Source organism: Saimiri boliviensis, chromosome 14 (assembly GCF_048565385.1).
Source record: "Saimiri boliviensis isolate mSaiBol1 chromosome 14, mSaiBol1.pri, whole genome shotgun sequence".
Lineage (NCBI taxonomy): Eukaryota > Metazoa > Chordata > Mammalia > Primates > Cebidae > Saimiri > Saimiri boliviensis.
In genome coordinates this window covers 37,765,462-37,778,590 of record NC_133462.1, presented here as the reverse complement: position 1 = coordinate 37,778,590, position 13,129 = coordinate 37,765,462, and positions in this window count along the sequence as shown.

Here is a 13,129-nt window from a genome sequence, read left to right as displayed (position 1 = left end):
CGAGAGAGTCCCTGAGACTGAACCCAGCCCAGTCTGGCCCCGGCTGCAGGGAGGGCGGTGAGAACACACCTTGCTGACCTTCTCAAGAGGGGCAGGGCTTGCCCCAGAGGGAAACAGTGGGTGCCTTCCTGGCAAAGGTCAGCTGGCATGATTCACTGCACTCGGTGACTGACACCCACAGGCTGGTGCCCTCCGAGAGCAGTGGCCCGAGGGAACCCCCGCCTCGGGCAAACAGAGCCTGACTCCAGAGTCTATTGCCAAACTGGGGGTCCCTCTGGGCTTGAAGGAAAACAGGGACCCAGGCATAAAACGGTCCCGTTCTCCAAAACCCCCAGCTTCTACCTGACTCCCTCCTGCGCAGGGACTGGCACCGCCAGACTAGAGTTGGGTGGACCCTCCCCGGGGGAGGCACGGCTGCCTCTGGAGGGTTCTGGAATGTTCAGGAGTGTAGGGGAGGCTGCATTCCCACGCAAGAACTCCCTGGCTGCCAGGGGAGCTGAGGGCCGGCCTTCTCGTACCTTTCCAAAGCTCCACGGAGCCACACCCACTCTGAGCCCCGCTCTGAGCCCCACAAAACCACCTTGGGGGCTGCAGACCCTCACTCCCCAGTCAGGCTCTTTAACTGCCCTTGACAGCAGCAGAGAGGCAAGGAAAGGGCTAGCGGGGGATACAGGGAGGGGTGTGGACGTTCTTCCTCCTCCTCACCAGTACTGTAACCTCCAGCGGCTTCTTAGCACCCCAGGCCTGAGTGATTACAACAGTCATCCCAGAAGCAGGCTCTACCCCACAAATCCGCCCAGCACAGATTACAGGATAATTTTTTTTTTTTTTTTTTTTTTTTTTTTGAGACAAAGTCTTGCTCTGTCACTCAGACTGGAGTACAATGGCACAGTCTTGGCTCACTGCTACCTCCACCTCCCAGGTTCAAGAGATTCTCCTGCCTCAGCCTCCCAAGTAGCTGGGATTACAGGTACCCATCACTATGCCCAGCTAATTTTTGTAATTTTAGGAGAGACGGGGTTTTACCATGTTAGCCAGGCTGGTCTCAAACTCCTGATCTTGTGATCTACCTTCCTCGGCCTCCCAAAATGCTGGGATTACAGGCATGAGCCACCGTGCCCGGCCTCAGGGCGATCTTTCTTAAGTGCCATGCTCCTCAAGCCATTCCCCTGCAGTCCACTTGGTCCAGGCACTCAGAAGACTCCCACCTCTCCAGCCTGTAACAGGCAGAGGAAGTGGGTTTATCACCACCCATCTTTTTTTTTTTTTTTTTTTTTTTTGGATAATGATAAGGTTTGGGCTTCTAGTGAACCCATCACCCAAACAGTGAACATTAATAGAAAATTTTTCTTTTTTGAGGTGGGGGGACAGAGTCTCACTCCGTTGCCCAGGCTGGAGTGCAGTGGCACAATCTGGGCTTACTGCAACCTCTGCTGCCTCCTGGAGTCAAGAGGTTCTCCTGCCTCAGCCTCTCCAGTAGCTGGGATTATAGGCGTGTACCACCATGCCCAGCTACTTTTTGTATTTTTAGTAGAGGTGGGGTTTTGCCATGTTGGCCAGGCCGGTCTTGAACTCCTAACCTCAAGTGATCTACCTGCCTCGGCCTCCCAAAGTGCTGGGATTACAGGCGTGAACCACTGCACTGGGCCTGTCATCATCCATCTTCAAAATGAGGAGACACCTGCAGGTGCCCAGTGTGAAGGAGGCAGGCAGTGGGATTTGGACTTCAGCATGCCAGACGTACCACAGGGCCACCCACTTCTCCTGGGTCTTGTACCTGGAGCCAAACTCCATGGCCCCATGGCTGGGCTCAGGGAAGTCTGTCAGCAACCCCTGGGGCTTGTGCTCTGGGCAATTTCCTATTAACCAATTCTCTTCTTTCCTTGCTCTTCTTTCCTACCTCTAAGCAGAGACATACCTTGAGCCCCAGACAACACCCTGGGCATGCAGTCTGGCCAAAATGGAGAAATGAACAAGTACAGGTGATCAAGCTGGAATCCAGAGGTAGGTGGGAGATGCCAAACCCAGACTGGGAGGAGGCAGGGAATCTGGGAAGGCTTCCTGGAGGAGGTGGTCTGGGCATCAAGATAGGCTGGAGTCCTACAGACCAGGGGAGGTGAAGAGAAGGGAAGGGAAGGGAGTTTCCCAGGGAGGAGACAGTAGCTGGAGGCAACAGAAAGGAAGGCAGGAAGGGGAAAGTTGAGCCTGAGTTTTGTCTAAACTCCCACCCTAGTTAGTCAGGCATAGTGGTGCAGGCCTATAATCCCAGCTACCTGGGAGGCTGAGGAAGGAGAATCACTTGAACCCAGGAGGTAGAGGTTGCAGTGAGCCAAGATTGCGTCATTGCACTCCACCCTGGGTGACAAGAGCAAAACTCCATTCAAAAAAAAAAAATACCAGGACTTGCAAGATCAGCGACAGAGCTGGAAACTGGCCCCAGGACTCTACCATGCTCGGCTAATTTTTGTATTTTTAGTGCAGACGGGGGTCTCACCATATTGGTCAGGCTGGTCTTGAACTCTTGACCTCAGATGATCCACCTGCCTCAGCCTCCCAAAGTGCTGAAATTACAGGAGTGAGCCACCACACCCAGCCTGCATAATATTTTTTTTCCTTCTGAATAATGACAACACCATGTTCACTCAGTGCTTCCCTTTTTACCCTCTCCCAAACCATTCTCTGCGGTTCACCTGTTCAAAACCCTCCAATGACCTCGCATTAGGAGTACAATCCAAATTCCCCACAGTGACCTTCATTGCTCTGGGCTCTGGTTCCAGCCACCTCGAAGAATTCTTCTCTCTGCAGTCTTTTTTTCCTTTCTCTCTGCTCCACCAGACTGGGCTCTTTGTTGGGCCTTTCACACAGAGACGTAGGCTCTGCCCACCCCAGGCCCTTTGCACGTGCAATGTGGATGTTCGTGACAGCACTATTCACACTAGCAAAGACATGAAACCAACCTAAATACCCAAAGAAATATAAATTATTCTATCAAAAAGATACCTTCATGTGTATGTTCAATGCAGCACTATTCACAATAGCGAAGACATGAAATCAACCTAAACGCCCATCAACATTGGACTGGATAAAGAAAATGTGGTGTATATACACCATGGTATACTATGCAGCCATAAAAAAGAACAAGATTATGCACTTGCAGCAACATGGCTGGAGCCAGAGACCGTTATCGTAAGTGAAGGAATGCAGGAACGGAAAGCCTAATACCATGTGTTCTCACTTATAAGTGGGAGCTGAACATTGAGTACACATAGACACAAAGAGGGAAATAATACACAATGGGGCCTACCTGAGGGGGAAGGGTGGGAGGAGGGTGAGGACTAAAAAACTACCTATCAGGTACTATGCTTATTAACAGAGTGATGAAATAATCTGTACACCAACCCCCTGAGACATGCAGTTTGCCTATATAACAAACCTGGGCTGAGCGCAGTGGCTCACGCCTGTAATCCCAGCACTTTGGGAAGCTAAGGTGGAAGGATGGCTCGAGCCCATGAGTTTGAGACCAGCCAGAGCAACATAGCAAAACTCCCATCTCTACAAATAATTTTTTAAATGATCACGGTGTGGTGGTGCACATCTGTGGTTTCGTCTACTAGGGAGGCTGAGGTGGGAGGATCTCCTGAGACCAGGAGGTCTAGGATGTAGTGAGCCATGATCACACCACTGCACTCCAGTTTGGAAGACAGAACAAGACCATGTATCAAATAATAATAATATTTTGAAAAAATTAATTTAAAAAAAACAACAGGTCAAACTGAGTGGCTCACACCTGTAATCTCAGCACTTTGGGAAGCCAAGGCGGGTGGATCACCTGAGGTCAGCAGTTTGAGACCAGCCTGGCCAATACGGTGAAACCCAGTATCTACTAAAAATACAAAAATTAGCCTGGCATGGTGGCACATGCCTGTAATCCCAGCTTCTTGGGAGGCTGAGGCAGGAGAATCACTTGAACCTGGGAGGTGGAGGTTGCAGTGAGACAAGATAGTGCCATTGCACTCCAGCCTGGATGGCAGAGTGAGACTCCGTCTCAAAAAATAATAATAATAATAATAAACAAATAAATCAAAATAAAAAACAGAGAAACCTGTACTTGTACCCCTGGACCTAAAATAAAAGACAAAAACAACAGTAATAATGAAATAAAATAAGAAAGTTCTGGGGTTTCTTCAACGGGGTTGAGAAAGCAATTCTATTCCATTTAATTTAGCTCTCTGAGGGCCATCTAGCCTTCCAGGGCACATTCTGCAAAACGCTGTCTTGGACCCCTTTCCCTTCCGGAATCTTCTAAGTAATTTTTTTTTTTTTAAACGAAGTCTTGCTCTGTCACCCAGGCTGGAGTATAATGGCACAACTGAAGCTCACTGCAACCTCCACCTCCCCCCACCGCCACCGGGTTCAAGGGATTATCCTGTCCCAGCCATTTTTTAATTTATATATATATATATATATTATATATATTTTAGTAGAGACGGGATTTCACTGTGTTAGCCAGGCTGGTCTTGAACTCCTGACCTCATAATCCACCCACCTCGGCCTCCCAAAGTGCTGGGATTACAGGAGTGAGCCACCGCGCCCAACCCCGTCGCAGTAATTCTTGACTCTGCCCACCGCCTCACCTCCGTTCATGCCTTCATCCCCTCTCTGTGCCTGATGTTCTGAAACAGCTCCTTTTCTCATCCTCATCTTCTACCACCAGGTCCACCCTCCTCCAGTTCCCCTCTGCCCAGCCAACAGAGTGACCTTTCAAAAATGCCGCACCGGCCATGCCTCACCCCTGGTCTGAACTCTTCAGTGCCTTCTGACTGCCCTCAGGACCAAGTCCAAACCTTGCAGCCTGGCGTTCTAGGCCCACCTTGAGCCAGGACCCGCCCTGCGCTGGACTAACATATGACTTCGCTTCTCACCTCGAAGCCTTTGCCTCCACCGTTCCCTGTGCTGGAAGTGCCCTGCCTCCCTTTACCTGACTCTGTGTCCCCTAATTCTCTCCAGGCCTCCCTCTCCTGCCTCCCTCCCCAGAGAGAAGGCAGAACTCCCCTCCCTGTTCCCGAAGCACCTCCTTGTAAAATTGCACTCCAGCCTGGGAAACAGAGAAAGACCTTGTCTCAAAGGGGAAAAAAAAAGAGGTGAGAGAGAGAGAACAAGATTCAGGAAGCTGTTGGAGGAGGATCTCTTTGAGGCCAGGAGTTCAAGACCAGACTGGGCAGCATAGTGAGACCCCATCTCTAAACAAATTAAAAACTTAGCCAGATGTGTTGGCACCAGCCTGAAGTCCTAGCTATTTGGGAGGCTGAGACAGGAGAATTGCTTGAGCCCAGGAGTTTGAGACCAGCCTGGGCAACATAGTGAGATTGTCTCTACAAAAAAATAAAAAATTTGGCCAGGCATGGTATTACCTGTAGTCCCAGCTACTTGAGAAGCTGAGAAAGGAGGATCGCTTGTGCCCAGGAGGTGGAAGCTGCAGTGAGCTATGATTGCACCATTGCACTACAGCCTGGGCAACGAGGCGAGACCCCATCTCTTAAAACAAGCAAAAAAAGAGAGGTGAACAAGGCAGATGCGGTATATTTTCTGTACTCCTTTGTTTTTGTTTTGAGACCGAGTCTTGCTCTGTTGCCCAGGCTAGAGTGCAGTGGCACAATCTCAGCTCACTGCAACCTCCACCCCCTGGGTTCATGTGATTCTCCTGTTTCAGCCTCCAAAGTAGCTGGGGACTACAGGCACCAACCACCACACCCAGCTGATTTTTGTATTTTTAGTAGAAACAGGGTTTCACCATGTTGACCAGGCTGGTCTCAAACTCCTGACCTCAAGTGATCTGCCCGCCTTGGCCTCCCAAAGTGCTGGGATTACAGGCTGAGCCACCGCGCCTGGCCTAGCTGTACCCCATCCCCCTTCTGACCTTGGTGTGTATATGACCAAGGTCCTGACCCTTGTATATGGGGTGCAGGACCCCTTGATAGGACCCAAGCTGAGTCAGTTTCCATCTCCAGACACATGTGCTGTTCTGGAGGATGGATGGATTGGAGGAGTTGAGGTCTATTAATATCAAGTTTCTCCATCTTGGCACCACTGACATTTTAGGATAGATAAGTCTTTGCTATGGGGGTGCAGGCGCTGTCCCATGAGTTGCAGGGTGTTAGCAGCCTCTCTGGCCTCTACCCATGAGATGCCAGTAGCCTCGCTCCACCTCCCAGGGTGACAACCAAAATGTCTCTAGATATTGCCAACTGTCCCTGGGGCCAAAATGACTCCTAATTGAGAACCACTGATTTATGTCAATACCAAAGAGTCGGTTTTTTTGGTTTTGTTTTGTTTGTTTGTTTGTTCGTCAACAGGGTCTCACTCTGTCCCAAAGCTAGAGTGCGGTGGCATGATCTCAGCTCACTGCAACCTCCGCCTCCCAGGTTCAAGTGATTCTCCTACCTCAGCCTCCCAAGTAGCTGGAATTACAGGCTTACACCACCACGCCCAGATAATTTTTGTATGTTTAGCAGAGACAGGTTTTCACCATGTTGGCCAGGTTGGTCTTGAACTCCTGACCTCAGGTGATCCACCCTCCTCGGCCTCTCGAAGTGCTGGATTACAGGCGTGAGCCACCGTGCCCAGCCAAAGGAGTCTAAAAAAAAGTCCAGCTGTCAAGAAGAGAAGTGACTTCAAGTATAGTCCAAGGATTAAAAGCTATGGCTCTCAGAACAATTCATTGACCACTTAAGATGTGTGGATTTTAGTGAGTATAAGTTATACCTCCACATAAAGCAAAAAATGGAGGACAGTATTTTCTATATCTTCCTGGGGTGATGCTGCTGCTCTATATCTCGGTAGGGATTTGGATTAGACAGATGCATTTATATGCATTTGTCCAAACTTAGCCAACGTACACTTGAGATCTGCGTGTTTAATTGAGTGTAAACTTGACCTCAAAAGATAAAATTCTATGCATGAATATTGCCCTCTAGTTAATGCTCTGCATGAAGAACTTTTTATTTACTTTTATTTTTATTATTTGTTTGTTTGTTTTTAGAGACAGCATCTTGCTATGTTGGCCAGGCTGGCCTCGAACTCCTGGGCTCAAGCAATCGTCCTGGCTCTACCTCCCAAAGTGCTGGGACTACAGGCATAAGCCACTGTCCCAGGCCCCCCAATTTTTTTTTTTTGAGACAGAGTCTTGCTCTGTCACCCAGGCTGGAGTGCAGTGGCACGATCTTGGCTCACTGCAACCTCTGCCTATGGTTTCAAGCGATTCTTATGCCTCAGCCACCTGAGTAGCTGGAATTACAGCTGTGCACCACAATGCCCAGCTAACTTTTGGTTTGGTTTCTGCTTTTTTCAGTAGGGTTTTGCCCTATTGAAGACAGGGTTTTGCCATGTTGGCCTGGCTGGTCTCTAACTCCTGGCTTCAAGTGATCGGCTCACCTTGACCTCCCAAAGTGCTGGTATTAACAGGCGCGAGCCACTGCACACAGCCCGCAGGAAAAACTATTTAGAAAAGGATGGTACTGATGAATGCAGCTGCCTTGAAATTCAACCTAAGAATGGTTGAATAAGGCAGGCAGAGGAATGGGCGGATGTGAAGGTGTGCGGTAAAGCAAGTTTGACAAAATGTGAATAGCAGAATCTAGGGGATGGGTAGATGAGAGTTCACTGCAAAATTAGTTGTCTCCTTCTCCTTCCCCTTCTTAGACAGAGTCTCATTCTGTTGCCCAGGCTCTGGAGTGCCGTGGCACAATCATAGTTCACTGCATCCTTGACTTCCTGGGCTCAAGCCATCCTCCCACCTCAGACTTCTAAGTAGCTGGGACTAAAAGATGGAGAGATGAGGTCTGCTCCATTGCCCAGCTTCCCCCTTCTTCTCCTTCTCCTTCTTTGCTTCTTCCTATTCCTCTTCTTCTTCCTCCTCTTTTCTTTTCTTCTTTCTTTTCTTTATTTTCTTTTCTTCTTTCTTTTTTTTTCTTCTTTTCTTTCTCTTCTCCTTCTTCCCTCCTCCTCCTCCTTCTTTTCCTTCTTCCTCCTCTTTCTGCTGCTGCTTTCTTCTTCTTCCTCTTCCTTCTTTCCTCCTCCTCCTCCTTTTTTGAGACAGGGTCTCGCTCTGTCACCTGGGCTCTGGAGTGCAGTGACGCAATCATAGTTCACTGGACACTTGACCTCCTGGGCTCAAGTGATTCTCCTGCCTTGGCCCCCCAAAGTGCTGGGATTACAGGCATGAGCCACTGCACCTGGCCGGCAAAATTATTTCAATTTTGTTTTATGTTTGAATTCTTTCGTGATAAGATTTTGGGGGAAGGCTGGGTGCAATGGTTCATCCCTATAATCCCAGCACTTTGGGAGGCCGAGGTGGGCGGATCACAAGGTCAGGAGTTCCAGACCAGCCTGGCCAATATGGTGAAACTCTGTCTCTACTAAAAATACAAAAATTAGCCAGGCATGGTGGCAGGTGCCTGTAGTCCCACCTACTCAGGAGCTGGGACAGAGAATTGCTCGAAACCAGGAGGTGGAGGTTGCAGTGAGCCAAGATCACGCCATTGTACTCCAGCCTGGGTGACAGAGCGAGGCTCCATCTCAGAAAAAAGATGGGAACAATAGACGCTGAGGACTCCAAAGGCAGAAAGGGGGGCAGAGATTGAAACACTACCTATTGGGTACTGTGCTTACAACCTGGGATGGATTCACTGGAAGCCCAAACCCCAACATCACATGATACATGCTTACAACAAATCCCCACATGTGCTCCCTGAATCAAAAATTAATTCAATTGTATTTATTTCTTTTGAGACCAGGTCTCGCCCTGTCACCCAGGGTGGAGTGCAGTGGTTCGATCATGGCTCACAGCAGCCTTGACCTCCTGGGCTCACGTGATCCTCCCATCTCAGCCTCCCGAGTAGCTACAAGTACAAAGTACACCATCATGCCTGGCTAATTTTATTTATTTTTTTGTAGAGACAAAGTCTTGCTGTGTTGCCCATGCTGGTTTCGAACTCCTGGACTCAAGTCATCCTCCTCCTAAAGTGCTGGGATAGCAGGTGTGATCCCACCTCTTCCTCCTAAAGTGCTGGGACAGCAGGAGTGATCCCACCTCCACCTCCTAAAGTGCTGGGATAACAGGAGTGATCCCACCTCTACCTCCTAAAGTGCTGGGATAACAGGTGTGAACCACTGCACCCAGTCTCAATCCAAAATTAAAAAAAAAAGAAAGAAAGAAAGAAAAGAAATTCTGGGAGGCCAAGATGGGTGCACCATGAGGCCAGGAGATCAAGACCATCCTGGCTAACACGGTGAAACCCCATCTCTACTAAAAATACAAAAAATTAGCCAGGTGTGGTGGCACCAGCCTGTAGTCCCAGCTACTCGAGAGGCTGAGGCAGAAGTGTTTGAAGCCGGGAGGTGGAGGTTGCAGTGAGCCAAGATTGCTCAATTGCACTCCAGCCTGGGTGACAGAGCAAGACTCCATCTCAAAAAAAAAAAAAAAAAAGAAAAAAGAAAAAAGAAAAGAAAAAAATGATAACTCCACCACTTCCCGGGTGTGCAGTCTTGGACAATGAGTTCATTCTTTTGTGCATCTGAAATAGGTAATGACAGCACGTACTTTGCAGCATCACTATGAGGCTGAAATGAGGACTCCCAGTGCCCTTCCAGCAAAGCTGGAGAAGTGGCATCAAGCATGCTTACCTGCGAGACAGCTGGAGACGCCCGCAATTGCACTGAGGGAGACAGGGACTTCAGAAAAGCGGGAGGGGAGCAGGGCCAAGGAAATGTTTTCTTGCAGTTACTTGGAATTACTAAATCTGTTTCCTTTTATCTTTGCCAGGCGATGCAACCTGAAACACAGAGGTTTCAAAGGCACATCTGGGCTGGCACGGTGGCTCATGCCTGTAATCCCAGCACTTTGGAAAGCCAAGGTGGGAGGATTAGTAAATCCAGGAGTTTGAGACCAGCCTGGGCAACACAGCAAGACCCTCGTCTCTACAGAAAGTTAAGAAATTAGCCTGGCGGCCAGACACAGTGGCTCACACCTGTATTCCCAGCACTTTGGGAGGCCAAGGTGGGTGGATCACAAGATCACTAAGACCATGTGAAGATGACGGCAGAGATTAGAGTAAGGCTTCCACAAGCCAACGAACTTCAAAGATTATCAGCAAACGAGGCTGGGCATGGTAGCTCACACCTGTAATCCCAGCATTTTCGGAGGCCAAGGTGGCCAAGGCTTGAGGCCAGGAGTTCAAGACCAGCCTGGTGAACACTGAGAAACCCCATCTCTACTAAAAACACAAAAATTAGCCAGGCATCATGATGGGCGCCTGCAATCCCAGCTACTCTGGAGGCTGAGGCAGGAGAATCACTTGAACCCAGGAAGTGGAGGTTGCAGTGAGCCAAGATGGCACCACTGTACTCCTGCCTGGGCAACACTCTGTCTCAAAGAAGAGTCGGACGCAGTGGCTCCTGCCTGTAATCTCTGCACTTTGGGAGGCCGAGGTGGGCAGATCACCTGAGGCCAGGAGTTCGAGACCAGCCTGGCCAACGTGGTGAAACCCCATCTCTACTAAAAATACAAAAATTAGCCGGGCATCATGATGGGTGCCTGTAATCCCTGCTTTTCGGGAGGCTGAGGCAGGAGAATTGCTTGAACCCAGCAGGCGGAGGTTGCAGTGAGCCAGACTGCACCACTGCACTCCAGCCTGGGCAATAGACCAAGACTCTGTCTCCAAAAAAAAAAAAAAAAAAAAAAAGATTGTCAGCAAATGACCAGATGCAGACACAGGGAGAGAGACATAGGACAGATTCTGCCTCCCCAGCCCCAGAAGGAACAGACCCTATCCACACCTTGACCCAGGACTTCTGGCTTCCAGAACTGTGAGAAACTACATTTCTGTTGTTAAAGCCACCCAGTCTGTGATACTGTGTCACTGCAGGCGTAGGAAATTAAAACACACTGTAAATAGTAACCAGGAAGCTGGCGGTGGGTGGGAAGAAGGAGCAATGACTCATTTCGCACTGTCAGATTTTTGCTGGGGGCTGACAAGTACCAGGGAGAGTGTCAGGTATGAGGATATGAGAGTGAGTGACAGTCACAGCCCCTGCTTCCAGGGGCTCATAGTGACACTGTTGAGACAAGCGATGAATAAGAAATAGACGCATGCCCCTTAGATGACCACAGTGGGCGGTACCCACAAGCAGGGGGTTTACTCTGATCTGGGGCGCAATGCAACCTGAGGGTGAATGCCTAAAAGGTGAGTCGCGTTGGCCAGGTGCAGCGTCTCAGGCCTGTAATCCCAGCACTCTGGGAGGCCAAGGAGGGAGCCGTTGCTTGAGCTCAGGAGTTCAAGACCAGCCTGGGCTAAGTGGCAAAACCCTGTCTCTACAAAAAAAACACACACACACAAATGATCTGGGCATACGGGTACCAGCCTGTAGTCCCAGCTACTTGGGAGGCTGATGGGGGAGGATCGCATGAGCCCAGGAGTTCGAGAATGCAGTGAGCTATGGTTTTATCACTGCGCTCCGGCCTTGGTGACAGAGCAAGATCACATCTCAAAACAAACAAAAATGCTTAGGTGGAACTACACAGTCCCCTAGGGCAGGGTCCCAACTCTCAGGCCTTCCCGAACCAGACAGGTAACCTAAGGGAGGAAAGGAGGTGGGCGGGGTTTTGGCAGCCCCACTGGGGAGAGCTTACTGCATGAATGCTGTCATCCCAGCACTTTGAGAGGCCGAGGTGGGTGGATTACCTGAGGTCAGGAGTTCAATACTAGCCTGGCCAACATAGTGAAACCCTGTCTCTACTGAAAGTACAAAAATTAGCTGGGCGTGGTGGCACACACCTGTAATTCCAGCTACTTGGGAGACTGAGGCAGGAGAATCACTAGAACCCAGGAAATGGAGGTTGCAGGGAGCCAAGATTGTGCCACTGTACCCCAGCCTCAGCAACAGTGCAAGACTCCATGTCAAAAAAAAAAAAAAAAAAGAAAAGGAGGGTAGATCTTTCTGCTCCTTCCAGAGATCACTCCCTTGTGAGAATGAGGTGCAAAGTGGCTCAATTCCCCAAGTTTTCAATTGTCATAAATTTCCGTAATTGCAGTTTCTAATTTCATAAATGCGATTGTCTTCCTTTCCTTTCCTTCTTTTTTTGACTGCGTTTCACCTTTTATGCCCAGGCTAGAGTGCAATGGCATGATCTTGGCTCACCACAACTTCCACCTCCCAGGTTCAAGCGATTCTCTTGCCTCAGCCTCCTGAGTAGCTGGGATTACAGGCGTGCATCACCATGCCTGGCTAATTTTGTATTTTCAGTAGAGACAGGGTTTCTCCCTGTTGGTCAGGCTGGTCTCGAACTCCCATCCTCAGTTGATCTGCCTTTCTCAGCCTCCCAAAGTGCTGGGATTATAGGTGTGAGCCACTGTGCCAAGCCTCATAAATGCAATTCTCATAGGAAATATCCGCATTCTTAAATAGTTGTAATTTACTCCCTTTTCAATATCTTATGAACCCAGTAAAATAGGCATACACTGGGTGCTAATTTATACTTCTGACCTAAGCTATCAGGAAAAAGCCACTTCCTCTCTGAAAAACAAGCTTATCAAATGTGCACTAAATGTAACTTTCTAGAGGAGAAAACTGGTGGAATCACTTTAACTTAAAGATCAAGGTTCACATCGCCGGTGATCTAATGTGATTAGAAGGGCTCTTCACTTCTGTGATTTTTTTTCCTTCAAAACCTTTGAAAATTGAGACAAACCCAAACTGAGGAACCTTCTACAAAATACACGACCAATACTCTTCCAAAGTAGAAAGATTACGAAAAGCAAGAAAAGATTGAGGCTCTTTCACAGATTGGAGGAGATTAAGGAAAAACATCTAAATGCTATATGGGATCATGAATTGGATCCTGGACCAGAGAAAGACATTGGTGGGATTTCTGGTGAAATTCAAATAAAGTCTGTGGTTTAGTTAGTGGTATTATGCCCATGTTACTGTCTTACTTCTGAAAAGTACTCCATGTTTATGGAAGATGTTAACATTAGAGGAAGAATAGATGACAGGGTTGGACAAACTACAGTCCACAGGTCAAATATGGCCCCTTGCTTGTTTTTGTCAGTAAAGTTTTATCAGCACACAGCTA